Here is a 20,603-nt window from a genome sequence, read left to right on the forward strand (position 1 = left end):
CTATTTACCAAATAAGCACATATTTTCTCCAAATTTCATATTCTTAGCTAGGATTCAATTCCAGATATATTTTGTGCAATTTTAAATTTAAAGATTCGTGGATTGTACTATTTTAAGATCACAACAGTCTTTTCACAGATTGATGCAGAATTGTGTTATAAATGATTAAACTGAATTCCTTGTTTGATATATTTATTGAGAGCTCCCATTCCCGTTGTTACACATTGACTGCCTATAGATGCACACTGTAAAAACAGTTGATACACCAAATAAATACTATCAGCAGTTTTTCTCTTTACAATACATTCCAGCGTATATATATATTGACTATAGATTAAGGTAATTGGGAAATAAGCACCTTGTTCATAAAAAACGGTGTTCGGGAAGTCTGAGATGTAGTTGATTAAAGGATGAATTCAGATTTGAAATATATAGATCTGGATGATTTAATAACTTCTATTAAACACTGTGTAGGGTAAAGAGAGCTGGATATGTGATTATTATGCATTGGAACAGAGATTAACACCTCTGACAAAATGGTCAGTGCACCTAAGAGCTATTTTTTCCCTTAGTTATTAATTCTGAATACCCTAAGGCAGAGATGGCAAACACAAGGCCTGCAAACCAGATCCAGCCCTTGGACCTTTTTAATGCAGTCTGCTTCAACAGTATTCAAAACATGTTATATACGGCTCATTATGCACATTCGTTTTCTCAAAGACCCCGTTTAACAAGCATTTCATGTATAGATTTTATCGATATATAATTTAAAATGACACTTGGCATATCTAGTGTTTGTTCGGATATATCTGGGCAGCACAGCTCACCATGGCCACTAACCTGTAGTTAAAATATAAACTGGCTTCTTGCATTGAAAAGGTTAAAAGAAGGTGCCATGCCACACTGCCATAAACAACTTTAGCATTTGCATTTTAGAATGATACCGATATATGATAATCTCATGAAGGAAATGATAGGTAAAAAATGCCGGTGCTTCTACAGACTTTACGGGTAGTTAGTAATGCCATATGTCAGCTTCCCAGCTGTATTTCAAGCCTTTACAAATTACATTTTTAGGGATCTTCCTGGCATTTCCAATGTGACTTCTTGATATTTTCAAATAACCTTGACTCCCATATCCAGCATGTCAGAGAAGTTGTCAAAAAACAGTCAGATTTTCAGGTTTTAAAAAGTTGACATTCCTAAACAGTCACATGAAAAAATAAGCATGTTGTTTATTATTGTTTAGCCGGTTTACTTCTGTAATTTCTGATTGACACAATGAAAGGAATTGGAAAGATGGTAATCGCTCACATTGGCTTGATCCACAGAAAAATGACAGTGAGCCTGAACCAAAATTCCTGCCAGAATTTAAAAAAATTCAGCATTCAGTGGATATAAACAAGTTCATTTTAAAACCCTTAGAAACTGAAACCTCTCCAGAAGATATTCCTGACAGTTTATTATTTGATAAGTTAAGGCAGAACATATTTTTTTGGAGTCATGATTCCTTACGTTCTCGTTATCCTACAATTAAGAAAATAAAAGAATTTTCTGCTATGATGTAGAAGAATACATCAAAATATGTGCTACATGTAATCCAGCCAAACCATTAAACAGTTGTGCAAAAGGACTTCTCTACCCATCAACACCACACAAATATTGCATATCTCAATGGATTTTACTACTGATCTTCATCCTTAACTATATGTTGGCAGTGACTGACAGATTCTCTAATGTGGCCCATTTTCTGCCCCTGAAAAACCATCTTGCTTTGCAAGAGCCAGGACAAGATTTCGTTAAGGATTTTTTATTATTATTTATCTGGATTCCCAAAGTCCATTATGTCTTATTGTGTTCCTCATCTTTTCACATCTGAAGAATCTATGTTTAAATTAGGTGTAAATCAAAATTTAACTTAAGAATACAATCTGATGGCCAACAAAGCAAGAGAGTTAATAGAGAACTGGAAAATATCCTAGATCCAATATCAACATATATCAATCCAGTTATTTCCAAACATTAGCATTCTTGGAATATCTGTATCTCAGTGTTAATAGGAATCTACCATTTCAAATGTTTTATTGTTATTGATTATAAACTAGGTTTTTTTAATATTTTAAGAAAGGCTTGCATCAACGTTGGGGGAAAATCTGCTGAAGACTGCTGCTTTCTATCAATAGATTGTCTTACTATAAGCACAAGATTCCCCATAATTATAGGCTTTGGGTCTCTATGTGTCTCTCTTTCACAGCTACAGTAAGGATTCTGTTCCACAACTTGACACCCAGATGTATTGTGCCGCCTACCTGGATGACGTCATTTATTCCGGCACATGGAGGATCATGTATGGCAGGTTCAAACAATACTCTCCACGCTGGCATCAGCAGGGCTTCGTATTAATCAGAAGAAATGTTTTTTTCGGATTGAAGGAAGCCAAATATTTAGGCTACCTAGTAGGTGGGGGTGTTGTTAAACCACAATGTAATAAAGCTGATGCCATCATGAATTGGCCCCTTCTGATAAATAAGTGGCAAGTACAAGCATTTTTGGGATTGGCAGGTTACTATCGATGTTTTGTACTGCATTTCTCTGAAATTGCTACACCCTTATCGAATTTAACAAGGAAACGAGCACCTTTAAAAGTGGTATGGGATGATTCGGTTGATAAAGCATTCAGTGACTTAAAATTGGCCCTTACGTCAGCACCTTTATTGAAATCTCCTGACTTTTCTATTCCTTTTATTCTCCAGACCGACGCATTGGCTCAGCACGGCACCCAATCCTGTGGCCAATCCTGTCGACGGTGCAGAACACCCCGTTATGTATCTAAGCCGGAAACTGCTGGACCGGGAGGCCAAGTATCCTGCGGTGGAGCGAGAGGCCTTGGCGATTAAGTGGGCTTTCACGTCATTGAGGTACTACCTATTGGGGCATGAATTTACTCTGGTGACGGATCATGCCGTTTTGCAGTGGATGTCTCTTCATCGGGAGTCTAATCCTCGCGTCACTAGGTAGTATTTAGATCTTTTAGATCTTTTTAGTGTTACTTATCGTAGAGGTTTCTTGCAGGCCAACGCAGATGCTCTCTCCCGTGTCCACGACATCTCGGTGCAGGTTGCCAGACCTGATGGGTCTGGGTTGAGGGGGGGTCATGTCACACACATGCGAGTTGAAGGCAGTCAAAGAGCCTAATGGCGAGTGAAGTATCGCGAGACAGAGGGTCATCACGTGGTACTTACCTGAATCTCTTTCCCTCACAGAAAATCAGAAGAAAAATAAAGATCTCCATTTCTGGGTTCAGAATGGCTGCCATGATGTCACTTCCGGTCCATCACGATGACGTCACTTCCGGTTCCCACAATCCTTCACTTCCGTCGACTTCTGATGACTGTGGTTCTGCTTCCTGTCTCCACTCATCACATCCTGCCAACCATTTCCTGTCCCATCATTCCTTGTACTATTTAAATGCCGTTTTGTGTTCAATAAAATGTTCTATGTCCTGAAAAAGTCTATAGAATCAGTTTCTTTATTATTGTCTGACGACAATATACGGGGACAGTCCCCAAATCTTTATCTGCTTCGTTTGAAGTTATTTTCGTCAAGACTGGTTTCTCACTATAGATATATATATATATATATATATATATATATATATATATATATATATACATACTAGTCATTAAGCCCGTTACAATAACTGGCACTAGAACAGTAGTGCATAAACATTAGTAGGAACAGTCTATATTAAATGGCAAGGGACTTTGACCTCATTCTGTTTGTTGGTCGTATTTTTCTTTGTCTTTCAGCCTTTCTTTTGTTGATGTTTACTTGCTGAGCTGACCGTTCTTCGTGGGCTGCCGCCGTGTATTGTGTGTCTTTAATTTTCTGTGACAGTAATACTGACTTGTATGTCCGCTGGTTTGTACGTCCGTAATATACCTTTAATTTTCTCTGGTGGTAATACAGGCGTGCGCGTCGGTAATATGCCTTTAATTTTCTCTGACAGTAATACTGGCTTGTATGTGGCTGTAATATGCGTCACTGTATTGTGTACCTTTAATTTCCTCTCGCAGTAATACTGGTTTGTATTTCCGTAAAACGCCTGTAACTTTCTCTGACAGTAATATCGCGCATCGCACCGTACCCGGCGCATGCGCACTTCACCAGAAGACACACACACGGACATCTGGACGCACACAGGAATTTTATTAAAGAGGATATGTATATATATACACATATATATTGTGGCAAACAGCTGGGGGTGGTACCCAGCCGGGACACCTGGGAGGACCGGAGTAGGGCTCATGCCTCCTCCAGACCATGAGGGGGTGACCGCCCTGGTTGCTTTAGGGACCACGGGAACTGAGCTTGGAAGCTCAACCCTATAGGGGCCTGTGGTCACTGCCAATGAGCGCCCCAATGCCTGAGGAGCCCTGGCCCTCAGCACTTCCGCCACACCCGGAAGTGCTGGGGGGAAGAAGACCAGGGACACCCGGAGTGCTTCCGGGTGCGCAGCCGGTACTTCCACCACACTGGGGAGTGCCAGCGGAAGCTAATCGGGAGGCTCCTGGAGCACATCCGGATGTGTATAAAAGGGGCCACCTCCCTCCATTCGATGGCTGGAGTCAGGTGGAAGAGGACGGAGGTCAGAGGAGAGGATTGAAGGCGGACCAGAGAAAGAGAGAAGAGGCATTGTGAGGCCTGTACTTTGGGGTGATTGGTGCTGCAGCACTGGGTTGTGTGTGTGTTTCATTTGTATACAATTGTAAATAAACGTGTTTGGGTTGAAATCAATCATGTCTACCTGTCTATGTCCGGGCTGTTTCCCACTATATATATATATATATATGTATATATATATATATATATATATATATATATATATATATATATATACATATACATACTAGGGGGGCAAGCCCAGTCTGCCGCTCGCGTTGTGAAGAGGAGGGCTGAACGCACCCCAAGAAGATGTGATCGCTCCTCCGAAACCCCCTCTTAAACGGTGATACAATGGGAAAAAAATACAGTTTTTTTTTTACCTCCTCTTTACTTGATCAGTTGCTGGGTTGCTGCTGCTGCTGCCGTGTCACATGATCTGCCTCACATGGCACAACAAAAACACTTAAAAGCCTGTACAGCAGCTGTTCTACTCTTTGTCTTTTATTTCCGGCCCCAGGCGTGGTTAAATCTCTTGGCACTCTTGGTTAAGTCTCGTCTCGCGGGACGTGAGTTCCTGATATTTTTTAGTTTATAATTTAAAAACAGAATAAGAATCTGAAAATCTAACAACTTCGCATTAAAGTTTGATAAATTCTGAAAAGAATGACACCAAACATATATATGTAGGTTTTAAAATAAGCCAGATTTAAAGCATGACAAAAAACGTGACATAAAAAGTCACATAAAATTGTTGCACAAAATCGTTTCACTTTTAGGTTTAGGATTTTACATATAGAGTGTATATATATATATATATATATATATATATATGCACTACAGGTGGTCAGTTTTTCTAGTTTTTCTTCAAATTTAATCAGTAGAAATGCAATGAATGACCTAAAATGGTAAAAAGGGTAAGCAGTAAACTGCCAGAGGTTTAAATTTAAAGTTTAGGTTAGCAAAAACTGAAAATAAAGGACATTTCAGAATATTACAAATGGGCCTTTTTCACTGAACAACTATTCTAGTATTGTAGCAGTCAAGATATTACCCTGAAGATGGGCAGGGCAAGATACTTGATTAACAGTGACCTGTCTCACAGGTACTATACGTGGACCTAACATTCCATAAGCCTTGGAAAATATCCACTGTACAACTTTCAAGCCTGTGATGGCTCAGTATTACAGATGGAGACTCTCAGAGCATAAGATATACAGAAGCCCTCACAGAATATAGGAGTCTTCAATGGATCGTGGAGAGGGACAGTGTGTGTGACAGTGGCAGACAATTGGGGATGCTGGATGAGCTAATGTAGCAGAGTAAAAGCACATGCATAGCCATGGGAAGTTTCCAGTGGATGTTTATTATTTTATGAGATGTTTCCCATGGCCAATACAGCAGGAACGTGCTACTTCTGAAAGTATGTGGTGTGATCCCTTATTGTTAAATAAACATGTATCTTCTTGGGATTCACCTTGGTGTTTGTTACAATATTAATAACAATATTAACATTACCTGTAGGTACTGACATGACACTGATTTCTACACAGTTGAAAACATCAGAAACATATGTTATATATTATTTTCACTGTTCAGCTTTGTCATGTTCTTAACAATTCTCTAACTGCCTAAATACTGACTTTTGAATGTTTATTCATTTCACTCTTAACTGCCTTTTGGGGCTTTAAATTCTCTTTTTAACTGGTACTCTCATTTTTCTTATGAGCCAAACAATGGTGTTATTTTTCTTAATGTAAAATTTAATAATGACACCTAATAATATTTGTTGGCTGGTGTAGGAAATTCACTTCTTTGATTTATTCACTTTCTGTGAGTCAAAGGCCTGGATTGTGCAAAAAGTTCAAAAGGATACACATGTTAAAACTGGAATAATCACAAAATGATAGACAGTAAAACCTTAACATATTTATAAACTATAATGAATAAAAAGAATCACAGTCTCAGCCTAGCCTATACATCTTGCACACATTCATATAAAGATCAAAGTCTGAAATCTCTGAATCTTTTTTTTTCTTTATTCTTTTAAATATCTTGCTACCGGGCATATACTTTAGAACTGAAAACTTTCTACGTTGACAGTATGCTCTAGTCAGTCTGATAATGACTGAAGAAAAAAAAAGTTGAATCTTTTAAAATCAGTGAAACTTTCCCATTTAACACAAATGATACATTTTAAAAATTTATTTCATTTTGTAAAGTGAAAAATGATTTATTTTCAGTGGTGTGCCATGTTGGTGTGTTTAGACTGCTGAGAATTAACAGTAACAAACTGTAACATAAAATAACAAACATCTAATTGGTTCAAATTAAAGTGACAAAATTCAAAATCTAATATTTAAGTATTAAAACTAATCTTGAGAGAATAATATCAATATTTGCAAGGCAGTATATCATATATCGTTCTGTCTTTAAAACAATTTCTGTCTGATTACTCTTTTTTGCATAGCTTTGTTTTCCAGACTTGAAATTTGGCACATGGGTACTTCTCACCATAAGTCATATTTTTTAACATATAACATCCAACCTTGTCCTTGCAACAGGGATGACATAGGGTCAGAGCGAGCGGCACAAAATACTACAGTGTGAACTCAGAAACAGATAAAAAACTATTACTCTTGTTGGAGTAGTAGTGAGGTGATTGTTACACTTTGCTTTTTAAGTAGGAAGTTTGTGTTCAATTCCAGTCTATTACATTAAACTTTAAATATTTAAAATTTTTGTAAACATTATTATTATTATTAGAGGGCTTTGCCCCCTGCTCGCTTCGCTCACCAACCCCGATGCTTGTGCTACCGCTAGCCTCTTTGCGGTTTTGCCGCTCACGTATGGGTATGCGGATGTACAATTTACTAACTATTTTACATTACAGTGAGTAATTAACCATATTAAAAAATATTAAAACGCAATAATCTGAATGAAAATTATGTTTCATGTTGTGTTAAGAGTTATTCGATGCATAATACGATTTTGTTCTGTTTGGCTTTGAAATTAACACACAAAAACTTTTTAAACAAGTTTTATAGTAAAAGTGTAAGTAAAAACAATTTTTTGAATAAAATTTTCATCAATATCGCATTGAATTGCAAATTGAATTCTCATGGGCTACTACATGTCACTTGCTCAGACGAGTGTAAAATAAAATTTACATCAACGTTTTAAAATAAGATATGGGCAACGTCGGGAAACACAACCAGTATGTGATATAGTGGGCTTTGGCTCCCTGTGACCATTAGGCGGATCTGGATTAGTTATTAACTAGCGACTGGGAGCCCGATCGAATCGGGCTACAAATTCTACGTTTGTGAAATCAATGCTTTCTCTGCAAAGAATTATTTGTTTTTTTAAGTCCCTGAAATGATTTTGTTCTAATATATAGATTTGAGCAAATTTTGGTGTTTCACCCTCTCCAGGGTACAAGGGTCCAGATTGATGGTATATTTGGCCATGTATTCTGTAACAATATGGCCCATGGCCTGGAGGTAGGAATATCTGTGCGTCCATGGATGCACAGGCTAATTCACTGTTGTACTTTCTGTTATTTTCCAAGAAGTGCTTGGAGTTTGGGTCTAAATATGTCAACAGGTTCTTAAACCTGTCAGGGTATCTGTAAGGGTTAATTTGAACTCGACCTTTATGGCAGCAATTGTATTCTCCACCTTGCTTGTTCTCACAGGTGAAGTTGAATGAGTTGCAATGTTTGCACAGGTTGTCAAATGCACCAGAGTGGTGCTCCGGAACTTCGTCCTAACAATAATATCTGTGTGATTGCACATGGCAATGCCGTGCCACTGAGCATTTTCACGCCGCAAGACATGGGCTGCTTGATGTCTTTCAACCCGTGCTGCATTTGCAGCTGCTTGAGCTTCTTCAGTCGCTTGTGCACAGCTGGCACGATTTCTTTCAGCGTTAGTAGCATTCTGTAGCGCACGTTCTTCATCTGTCCTTTGTGTCCGATTTGCACGATTTCTTTGAGCGTTAGTAGCATTTGTAGCCGCACGCTGCTCATCCGTTTGTTCTGCACTTTGTGTACGTCTAGTCACATTAGCAAATCTACATTCCTCGTTAGTCGTGTGACTTCGTTTCCTACGCATCCTTTCCGTGGTCGCTGCTGTTGTGGCTGCGTTGCGATCGTCACTCATTTTAGATCTGAGATCAGCTAAAATGCAAACAATGACCATTGTTAATACCTATCCGTCATTACTCATGCTTCTAACTTGTATTGAGTCGAGGTATTGATGCGAATACCATACATACGGGGTATGGACGCAAACACCACACATACAGGGTATTGACGCGAACACCATACATACGTATACTATCAAATTATATATAAGGATATTGGTCTCATTTGTCTCAAATACAGCTGTGTATTGCTGTGGAAACAAATGGTCTTTTAATTTTGATTTGGTATAAGCAAGTCACAGCAGTAGCCTCCTCTCGCTGTCTCCGCTAAGAGCTGTCAGCCCACTTACCCACCAAGGAGCCTGTACACACCTGCAAGTACTCACAGAGACACATCTCTCAGACTTCCTATAACACCCCAGCTGAGTAGACATGCTGTTGATAGTAGCTCCCCTGTCAGCTTGCAATTAGGATAAGTGTTGCAAGAATTTGAAGCATATCCATCAGATCAAGGACTGACCGTCATGTAGAGTTAGGCATATCCTTCAGGAATAAAACATGGTGCTCCTTGTTGTTGAATCACCTGGCCCAGAAGGATCAAACCTTATGGACAGTACACGTAACTCCATCTACAGATTAAATGAGTGTATGTGGGTAGAAGAATGTTATATGAGTAGGATGTTTCAACCAGGTTAAATTAACTATGCAGAGACTTTAGGACAAAGAAGCAGAATTTACATGACATTTATGGAGATCTATCAAAACTAGCAGTGAGATAAACATAGGTCTAACACTGCAAACCTACGATTGCAGCCAACTCAGAATAATACGTTTATTTTTCCTTTAATTTCTGTAAACATTACAATATACAGTAAACTGATTTACTAAATAAATCCTGAGGTAAATATTTTATTTAATTTGAGATCATTTCTAATTTTGCTTTCACTAAATATATCCAACCTTTATTTTTTATCAACTTTATTCATAAAGGGGTTACAGTGAGATTATGCCCATCATTCATTTATTGGATATAGGAATAGGGACCAGAGCTGGATGGAATGCCAGTCCTTTGCTGGTTACATCACAAAATGGTGTGGCAGCGTGCCAGGCTTTTTCTACTGCATGTACTATAATTCATGCTGAATGCATGTTTATATAGAGTAACTGTCAATTCTATTCAGTACATTCTTTAATAAGATCTAAAAACAATAAAGTTTTGATTCCGAGAATTATCTCTTATTTTATTATATTTGCCATGCCTTGTTCCTGAATTTATAACTCTAGCTTCACTCTGTCACCACATTAAAGGAGCCAGGCTCACTACTTCAACAGCAGCTTTAAAAGATTGGAGCAGCATTCACTGCTTCTCATATGGTGTAGCTCCCTAGCTATTAATCACTGGTTGTCAATGTAGTTTGACAGCCTACATCTAGAACATTCAGTAGCAAGATGCATGGTGCCATTCAAAAATTATTGTTTCATAGAACGGTACTGCAACCAGACATAATGATTTTATGCTATTTTGATTTACGGGGGGAAAGGATTAATCAGGGAGGTGGAAAGAGGTGACACACAGTGGTTGCACTGTGAATCTATTGGAAAGCTTTGCTTGATCTATTAGTATAACACTGTCTCACATTGTCACTGAAACTTCATAAAATGTGGCATTCTAAGTTACTTCAATATATAAAAAACAAGAAATTACATATTTTGATAATATGACGTAGATCTTAACAGATAAATATCAGGGAAACCATTACTTGACTGAATATGTGAAGTTTACAGCCACATTCAAAGTACTGTAATTGCTAAAAATATCTGGATAACCTAATACTGTATATACTGTACACTATATAACCACTAAACATAAAAAAGAGCAGAAGTAACAGATCATACAGCACAACAAATACTGATAAGGAAGATTACAATTTGTGTTACTTTTTGTAACAAAGTCATACAAAATGGAATAAGGTAACACCCTTCATCTAAATAATATTGAAGGCAGAAGTGCAATCCTTTTATTTAAGAGTTGAGATGAACTCCTGGAAGTTCACTCTAAAGGCAGCTCCTTATTGGTAGAGCACATGTTTAATCAAAAAAAAGTAATATTTCTGTGTCTTTCACGTATATCTCTTTCTATTACATGAAGACACCTACTGAAGATACAAGAGTCATGGACATAACCCAGTACCTTGCAAAAACTGACATATATTTGTGGATATGCTTTAAAAGAACATGCTTCAAGGTATTTAATCTATCAACAGTTCATTTTAATTTACCTTGTGTTGAATTTTCATTTTTATGCACTCAATAAATATAAAAATCAAGATAAGAAAATAATTATCTATTTTTCAGAATATTCTGTAAAGGCGCTGGCAGGTTACATAAGCCAGGGATGAATCACCTAAGTATGAGCTGGCATTATATCACCAGTGGCAGGGGCACATATGTAAATGGCAAGCCTGCAAAGTCTGATTTTTTTTCAACTAGTGTGGCAAAAGATGGGCAGTCCTTTTAAGGACAGCAAGCCACCTCAAAGAGCAATGTAAAGTATAGAGAATTCATTCACTGCAAAAACCTAAAACAGACCTGCTTGAATCTTTAGAGGAGTTGCTGGAGAGTCTCAAGGCTCAAATCTGTAATCTGGAGTGCCATTTGCTGCATCAGTACATGGGGAAAGACAGCTGAGAGACTGCCACCTCTGCAACTCCATCACCACTTCTCCATCTTTAAGGTCCATTAGCCTGGGTTCATGGATGATGGCAGAGCTTCAGGCTCATGGAGCTCGGGAAAAGTGTGGCAAATACAGTTGCCACTGACCCCGAGTGGGCTGTGAAAAGCAGGGCTGGTCGTAGAAATATGTAAGCAAAGGACAAGGCAGATCGTAGAGGTGTTGTAAAGCAGTGGTGGAGGAAGAGTCTCAAAGATGAGCTCCAGCCTAGGGTTGCCAGATTAGAAAATTAGAAATACAGGACGCTCTTAAAATATCTCTATTACTATATATATAAATTTATACATGCTCCTTACACACCCAGACCAATATATTATATAAAAGTAGAGACAAAAGTTAAAAACATAAAGCAAGGATTTTAGTGGGTTATGAGGAAAACAAAAGTAAAATAATTTGAAAATTATTTAATACAAGCTAAAAAAAATTCTGTAGAAGTGAAATCATTTGAAAATATTTATTTAAAACAGACAACAGAGAAATAGTATTATTATTTAATACAGGCAGTTACAAAAAAAGTGGGTTCAGTGTAGGAGATTTGCCTGCTTGCTTACTACTGACCAGCATTGAACGCCTCTGCTGTATCACATGCCAGCGCAGCACTAAGCATTCCAGCTGTGCCATTTGATAACGCAGCACTCAGAATCCCTGCTGCCCTCATCACCAGCTGCATACCTGAAATGAGAGAGAAGACCATGCTGCCATTTCAATGAGTTTATGCACTGTTGCAAGGAGTTGGAAGTGGATGCTGGGGACCGCAACTTCAGCAGAAGTGCTGGCAAGTTTCATCAGCCAGGGATGAGTCACCCAAGTATGAGCTAGCATTATATCACCAGTGGCAGGGCCGCCTATATAAATGGCAAGCCTGCAAAGTTGCATTTTTTTTCAAACTAGTGTGTCACAAGCCTAGCAGTCTTTTAAAGGATAGCGAGCCACCTCAAAGAGCCATGTGGAGAAGAGAATGACTCTACAATACTTTTTTTTTACAGGCTCAAGGGAGCCGAGGCCAATCCTCATAGTAAATAAGAAAAAAAAATCTGAAAAGGATATCTGATCATCAGGCAGTTCAGTGTCCAGGTTAAGAACTGAATCATGGGCCCTAGAATTATGAAACACTCTCACTAACTAATGCACTTCCATACAGTCATTAACGGGTAAATATCCATCCATTCATTGATCCACCCATCCTGTATTATCTCATTCAACACTTAATGTTCGTGGCATGCCACGGCCTAACCCAATAACCAATCCTGGATAGGACTGTCTGCTCACAGGGTAATGTTATCACATATGAACACTATGTCATAGTACACAAATTTATAGTTCCCAAATAAACTTACCAGCACATTCTTGGAGTGTTCAAGTAAAACCATGATATTTGGATTAAACGGCACAGCAACACTAGCAGAACGTGATATCCCTATACAAATAGGGATAAAGAGAATGGCAGGCTTGTGTATGCAATGTACTGAAGGTACAGCTAATTAGGTATAAAATATTGAATTACATACAATTAACTTAAAAGGAACATTTCTTCTATCTAAAGCTCTTATCAATATGATTTTTGTGACACTTATCCTTAGAAATTCATGGACTTGATGTGTGACATTAAAAAGTTAAATGGCATATGCATATAGCTTCTGTCACCTGAAACTTTTGTGATCTGTCTGTCTTCTTCCATTCTCACTGCTAAACGGCTGGGGCTTGTTTTCTGATTAATTTAGAGTCATGTTTGCTACTGCATTCCTAAATAGTCTATTTCCTATTGCATGTGTAGATGAGTCTCAAAATGACAATGTAAAGTGATATGCACTATAAAAATAGGCTGTTATTGAATTAGCAACAAATGCTCACAAGCAGTTATAGAGATAATGTGTTAATAAAAGTCTAGGATTCTGACAAAGGTGTAACTGAGTTTATGACTATGGCTTTACTTCAGTGTGTTGATGAACTTATTCTAATGGATCAATGCAACATGGCCAGAAAGCTTGAATCTCAGCTATCAGAATCCAAGAGCATTACTAAAGAACATTACTATACCATAGGATATTTTTAGAAGTGAACACATATTGGGTTCCACATTGACCTCAAAAGTTGTGCAGAGTAACTTTTGTTTAGATTTGCTCTACCATTATACCACTGAGGGTGACAGTTTTTGTCACAGATTATCACTGGGATTTATTCATAGATTCATCACTTTGAACTAGAGGTCAGAAGACAGTCAAAAGAATTGTATCAACAAAATTTACCTTGTAAGAAGACATTTAAGGTTTCCCCATCAACAATGAAAGACTTGCAGCCTCAGTTACAACACCATGTGTAGTATTTACAATAAAACGTGGCATACGTACAAAACTGGAAATTTGTGTACGCACAAAAAAATCCAGATGCCTAAAACTGCGTACACCAAGTTCCACTCACTTCCCTTTTATAAATCACAATGAACGTGAAATTTAACACATAATGCACGTGCCTACAGCCCCACGCCAACTCAGAATTCTGCATATTAGAAAATGCAAATCTATATAAGCGTTCAGTGCTTTGTTAGAATACAACGGCAAAAGCTTGTGGAAAAAAAGAAGATTTCAGTGAATGCTAAGTAGAGGCAAGGAAGAACATACTATTTGTTGACTTAAGTAGTGGTATAAGCAATAAAAGGAAGTGATACAGAGTGGTTGAGACACTCGAAAGTTCAAGCTCAAAAAGTAACAAAGTACCCGAAAATAAAAAAGTTGTCAGATACCAAAGTTGACGTCAAATGGCGAGTTGCAGCCCACTGTCTGTTTATTCTGTTTCAGACAATATTACAAACGCTGACCCCCATCCAAGGTCACAGATCCATGCAGTGATGGTGCTCCTGTGCCTAGCACATCTTCGAGCTCTGGCTGCACACACACCTCTGCCTTGGAAACCACTGGGTGACCATCTGGCTATGTGCTGATGGACAGTCTTCTGGAGTGACAAAATGCAACAGTGGATGTAAGAGATGAGTCCAATGAACTAAGGAATATAAATGCTGTACTATGTGATATTGACCAAATATTAAATGAATTGGTTAAAAAATAAATGCATCTGATTATGTTCAAACAAAGTTATAACACTGTCTGATTTGGCTGATCATTTGGTGGGTCAAATTCATCATATTGCATCTCTTCACGTACAGGCAAGCCACAATTGTGTGCCACATTATGCAGCATGCTCATGCTTGCACAATGTAACACCTTTTTGTGGACTATAGAGCAGCACATTAATAGACTGAAGTGCTTTCTATTTACATAAGCAAATTAATTCCCTGAAGGTGCCTTCATAGTGTAGTGTGAGCACTGCATGTCACAACAGAGAGAGTCTCAGCTCTTTATATGGCTCTTTGAGGTGACTCGCTATCTTTAAAAGAACTGCTTGACTTTTGCCACATTAGTTGGAAAAAAAAGCATGTGTGATAAGCAGAGTTGCCATTTTTATAGGCACTCCTGCAATAGATGATGTAATGCCAGCGCATTCTTTTGGTGATTCATCCCTGGCTGATGTAATTTTTCCAATGTTGTTGAAAAGTATGTACAGTTGACAGCTCCAATTACATTTAGAAAACCAGACGTTGCTGCCAATTGCACTTTGATATTTCCTAGTTCAACCACAGTGTAAGGAAATCTTACATACAGTATCTGGATGACAAGACGACAATACCATCCTAAACCGCTGGCATGGAATGACTCAGTGATGATTGTGATATACTTGATCGATCAACAAGTTCATGTTGAAAAGCTCCTGTGGCTAAAAACAGAATTTGCAATGGAGCAGGTAAAGAACAATTCCTCAAAATCTGCCTTTGTAAAGCCAGTGCCAGTTCAGCACACAGTTCAGGATATCTCATGGAAATCTAAATCAACTTAGAAGCCAGTCATCATCATCATCTATATACAGTATCTTCTAATTCTTCCATTTGTGATGTCTTCTAACAATGTTAAACCAGCTATGGTAGTTTGGACTTTCTGTGCATCATTATATAGTTAGAGAATGATTACAATCAAGTGAATTAAATTTGTAAACGATATGCAATTAATTTCGGTGTATTTGATAAATCTAGTGTCATGGATGCGAATATGAAAAAGAAGGAAATGACACAGAAACAGTGGCACTGCTTTGACATTGTGTACCGCCAGCTTGCAAAACCAAGCAGAAATGTGTGTATGCATGGTCTTAGGCTGCTGTGAAAATGTGTGTGACCTTACAGCAAGTTTACTTTTTATACATCTCAAAGTGTGCATGGAAACGGGTGTACGCAACATTTTTGTGCGTACACAATGTTTATACTTAAGGCGCTTGGCCACTATTTTCTGGAATTCAGGAGAGGTAATTTTGGAAGGCATCATGCTGTGTGGTCAAACGATTAACTAAGATCTGCACATTAAAACCCTTAAAAAGATGCAGGAGTATTAGAGAAGAATTTAACACCAGAAAAAGACAAATTAAATCCTCCTTTCCACACAACAATGCATGATCACACACAATTTTAAAAACAAAAAAAGAAATCACAAAACTCAGATGGACTTTTCCTCTTTGTCCATCCTAAGGCCCGGATTTTGCATCCTTCTATTTCCATCTAATTGGAGCTCTAAAAAAAGTAAACTGTATGAAAACAATTGGGACTGATGACGAGTAGATGAACGAGTGGCTGTGAATGCAGGATTCAGAATGGTGGTAGCTGGGCATACATATTTTTATTACTTGTGATGCAAGGCTGTTAAAGTGGATGGAAAAAATTTAGTTATATATTTTTATTATAGAGTTGTTTGAACATAAAAAATTACTACTAACTACCAATAAATCAGTAGCAATTAAATTTTGTTGCAAAACATGTTCAGCAATTCTTTAATCTCACAGCTTACAGGTTTGAAAATTTTATAATATGTGGTAGTTCAAACAGGCTTTATATTTTAGTTTGGAAGAGAAAAGTGAATCTGCAGTATTTAGTCATTTTAAAATCGATGTATACCACTCTCTTTCTGATTTCTATCCTTAGGACAGATATTGTTTTATGCCACTGTGACGGTAAAAGTCATAACACTTTCAGTAACAGATGTGTAGAAAAAGGTCAGTGCCCTCTTTGTCATTCTGATCTTCTCTAACCATCTTGAAAATAACAGGTTGACTTCCTTTGTTAGAAAGGTGGAAATGGTGGGCCTCAGGAGCTTAAAGTTCTCCATAACCTGTACATCTTTGACATTAATATACAGTATAAAGGTTAGTGTGTTTTTTTTGCCTTCAAATGAAAAATCTAGATTTATTGACATTTAGTTCCCTGTTATTTTGGCTATATCATTTTACCAGTTCAATTATCTTGTCACAGACACCATTATTTTTAAGGAGCTCCTATTAGAACATTATCATCAGCCAAAATGATCATTGTAAAATAATCTGTATTTTAAATTCCATCATTAATTCTCATTTAACTGAGCACTCAACCCCATGTAATTAGCAAGTACTTTAATCCTTTACACTGTTAACCCAAAGCAGATGGCACTATTTGCACCACTTCTAAAACTGATTATTATCGCCAACCAGGAAGTGGGGCAAAACACACACATTTGGAGAAGTATTACTTAAATTCAAAATCTTAAAAGGAAAAAGAAATAACAGGTTCAGACTCCAGGCATGAACAAAAAGAAATATTTACTAGTACAAACAAGAGAAATAAATTACTTGGCCAGTCTCTAGATGGTAAGGAGATTAATGGCGAAATAAATTAAATTCAGCACTGGTGCTGTCAAAAAAAATGAATGAAATAAATTCGCTGCTCCTTAGGTGGTTTCAAGGACTGGGTATAGAAGCTAATGCGCAAATTTAACAGGAATAATATAACAATGCTCTCTAAAATAGCATTCAAAATGAGTAGATGGTTTCAGGTTGAACAAACAACCTAAAATGAACTCATACCTACACTAATATACCCCACGGCAAGGGCTTCAATCAATCAGACAGCCAAGGTACTTTTCATCAACTGTAGAATAATAATAAAAACTACAGAATGTCAAAGTACAGAAAGAAAAGTTCATGGCTTCTTAAAGTATATTTTGTCTAATATTATAATACAGCACCCTTCAGTTAAAGTATAATGTAATATGAGTAGGCAGCAATCATTTGATCAGTTTCATCATTTCCCTCTAGTAGGACTATTCTGGTTTGACCTATATACAAAAGAAAGCAAGCTGCAACAAAAAAATGCCTAATAGCAGAAGAATGCCTGTGCCCCAAGTAACATCTATACAATTCATGTGTGTGTGTGTTTAAATAATAAATGGCATTGCTACCCTGTAGAGCTGAGTTTTTTATTCTAATTCTGCATATTTGTTAGTAAAATTATAAAATATAAATTTCACAGACCTGCTTAATCCAAATCGAATCAGGGCACAAAATGCCGGACATTATCCCACTACCGTGCCACTTTTCTGTACTCATCAAATAATCTTGCATTTCTATTTACACACATTTCACAACTTTCTGATGGAGAGTGTAGTTTGCTTAAGTCTTCTGGTTGTTCCTTTTGCTTTCTATTTTCAGCTTATGTAGCATTTTCTGATAGTGGAATTTGAGCTACTTATGCAGTAATTCAACTGCTTACTAATTTTCTATTACACATAGTAATCTGATATACGAAAGATGTTCTTCTAAGTTCTTCCAGTTTTATATATTATATTTGCAATATTTGGGTTGCAACGTTGATATTGTGCTTTCAATACTTTTTCAATTTTTTACTACTAGACTTTACATAATTTTCTGTCTGTAAACTGAATTTTTCCCATTTTTAATTTTATATATAACTAGCTGTCCCCTGAGGCTCCACCCACGTAGTAATAAAACAGGTCAAATTTTAATAATCAATAAAAAAAAGATGTAATTCTAGTAAAGCGAAAAGTAGGTACACTCCAATGTCAAATGTTACCACTGTAGCTAATTGTGTTCAGCTCTGACGGGAGAAAAGCACATGGCTGTGATATCTCTGGCAATTAGCAGCTACACTCTAAAACACATGTAGCTCTGATCTCTCTCTCAAAAACATCAAACGATACTCCTTACCAACCTGTAGATGATAATGTCTGTTGAACAAACTGGTATCACTAGTTAAGCAGAGGCAAGGTATGCTCCAACACGTGGTGAGAGGTAGACCGACTCGAACGGTGGCTGGTGCATGAGTGAGGAGGGTCCTGTCCCCCTCCCCTCGGCCCTCAGCCACTCTCACGGATTGGAGCAAATAAATCAGTACCGCAAGCAAACTATGATACTTAGTGCAATGAGAGAATTTGCAAAATCAACCAGAATGTTCAAGCAAAATATAGAAAAAAACCTGATCTAAATCTGTTAAGTAGTTCTCTTGTGAAAATTGGAGAGACATACAGACAGACGTTGGGTTTTATATATATATATATATATATATATATATATATATATATATATATATATATATATATATATTTGCAGTTGGAGATCCACGAAGGGAGAAAAAACGAATCACGTATCATAAAATAGTTTTATTCCTGAGCTTTCAACCCCTATCAGGGGTCTTCATCAGAGGATAATGCTTAGACTTACAAGAATCAAAGGCAATATATAGCAACTCATTCAGTTGGTGCGTGAGTGGGTGGAGGTGACTCAGTCAGTATGATCAAGGGGGGGGGGTTGTATAGTTTAATTATTGTGTACATGTCCTTCTTAAGTTGGCATATGCTGGATTTATGTCCAAGTGTCTGTTGATGGCGTTTTCATCTGATAGCCAAAACTCAGCCAACTCTCTGGCACTTTTAGTACTGGCCTTAAATTTTACTTTTAATTTTACTTTTATATATATATATATATATATATACAGTATATAGATATAAATACATATAAATGAATAAGACATTGAACAGTTCTACTCTTGTCCGGCATTCAGAAAGGCAAGTGACAACCATAATATAGTAAACTATGTGGCATATATCCTTATATCTGGGGGTGCCACTTTGTCCGGGGTCCACTTGACGTACAAAGAAAGAAGGATATAAGGGCAAACATAGCTGGTGAACAAAGATTTGTAAATGTACAACACAATCAAAACAGACAGACTTAGTATTATACCATTAAGCCTGTTTTAATAAATAAGCATTTTTCTATGCTAGTTTCTAATTATGTGTATTTGTAGCATTTTCAAGTTTTCTTTTGCTTTGTTCTGTTGCATGGTAATTTAATACATTTCTTTTCTTATCATTACTAAATAGCCATTGTGTTTAACATTACAGGGGTTTGCCGGATTTTCCAATTGTGGCTTATCCATTAACACAGCTTCTGGAAGGAAAATGTGATGAGCCAAAGGTGCTTATTAAAATGTGCTCAAGGATTTGCAACATTTTATTTGCTTTTTATCCCTTTATATTTGTTGGTTCCTTAGTTGCTTTTAATAATGAATGCAGCAGAAATATGTAGAGCCAAAAGGAAATGTGCAACCTTCTCTTGTTTTGACTTACCCAATCTGTCAGCGTTGCCATATTTCAAGGAAAAAATAAATACCTAAAGAAATGTTTTTTTTCTCACATGACATCTTGTAAAATCATACATTTATAAAGTAATTATGTATATGTTGCTAAATATATGAAGGTTGCCGTAAAGACAGTATTTGGAATGTGTTTGAAAATGTAATTTTGATGTTTGACTGCTTGCCATATGTATTATTTATAGGGTAATGTATGGTGAGAAAGTACACTAAAATATTTCTTTTTACAACTGTTTTGCACTCAGAAGACTTTTGCTCTTCAGTCCACTTTGGCCATCAAAAAACAAGTTTGTAAAGAAGAGCATATCAAAACAATGTTATAAATTATACTCGAACACCCATATGCATGGCTTTTTTACATTCAGATTAATTCTAAATTAATCTCATACATTGGTGATGGTTAAGATGGATTACCCACTGTCTATGTAAAGTGCTTAAGAAGATTAGAAATTATTATAAATAATTATTATTATTATTAAATATGGTATATATTCACACTTTTAGAATGACAGGCCTGATATGGAAGAAGATGATCCGCTGTGACAA

The sequence above is a fragment of the Erpetoichthys calabaricus genome, chromosome 4 (assembly GCF_900747795.2).
Source record: "Erpetoichthys calabaricus chromosome 4, fErpCal1.3, whole genome shotgun sequence".
Taxonomy (NCBI): Eukaryota; Metazoa; Chordata; class Cladistia; order Polypteriformes; family Polypteridae; genus Erpetoichthys; species Erpetoichthys calabaricus.